The sequence below is a fragment of the Octopus bimaculoides genome, chromosome 3 (genome assembly GCF_001194135.2).
Source record: "Octopus bimaculoides isolate UCB-OBI-ISO-001 chromosome 3, ASM119413v2, whole genome shotgun sequence".
Taxonomy (NCBI): domain Eukaryota; kingdom Metazoa; phylum Mollusca; class Cephalopoda; order Octopoda; family Octopodidae; genus Octopus; species Octopus bimaculoides.
This window is the reverse complement of record NC_068983.1, coordinates 98,057,313-98,058,301: the sequence shown is the minus strand read 5'-3', so window position 1 is coordinate 98,058,301 and position 989 is coordinate 98,057,313.

The following is a 989-nucleotide window of genomic DNA, read 5'->3' as shown; positions in this document are numbered from 1 at the left end:
ACACACACACACACACACACACACACAGGCGCATATATATATATATACTAGATGTACCCGCCGTGACCCCCTGGGTCACAACGACTCCACGTTGAAAGTGTCGATTCTCAGCAGGAAAGAAAAGAAATACAATTTCGAACTTTAATAAAATTCTTAAATAATACAGTTCTCCTGCATTTGGTGTGACAACATAAATACGACGAAATGTTTCTTCTTTGAAAACGTTCAAATAGTCTTCAACTTTTTTCTTCACTTCTTTGCCATTCTTTGTTACTACTGTTCCAAGTGAAATACATGGGTACTTCAGTATAAAGTAATGTTTTTTGCATAGTTATCATTCTGTCAATATTCTGTCAATGTTGTTCTCATATGCTGTCCATTGACAGCCATATATATCCTCATTATTTCTGAGCAATATTCTCTGTTCATCCGGTAGATGAACTTGCAGTCTCATATTGCAGGTGCTCTTGTATGAACTGAGAATCCTAAAATCGATGCAACCATTGGATATTGACTAATTTCGTTATCATTGTTTGCTTGAGCTGTAGCTTGATCATTTCCTTTCAGCGTGTACTTGACGTATTTAATTGACCTCACTGAGTCAACGATGTCAATGTAGCAGTGGCATTTGAATGTTTTTAAAAGAATTTCATTTTAAGGTACACCCCATTTGCATTGTCTATTCTTATGAGATTCAGCTCCTCTCATTGCAACTAATCTTCGTATATAAAGCCATAGTCTCTCTGTTTTTCTGCCTTTTGATTAAGATGATAAAGAGTAATATTTTATTTTAAACAAAATAGTAATTTTCACTTTTAAGAACAAAAAAAAAAAAAAAATCAAGTACCCGTAATTCAAAAAATATCTCATAAAAATATAGGGAGAATTCGCATCTTTCGAGTCCACGGCACTCTGCAAGTTGTGCAAACGAATAAAGGGAGAAAAAGAAAGGAAAAAGTACGGACGACGACTCTTTGATGTGTCGGCAT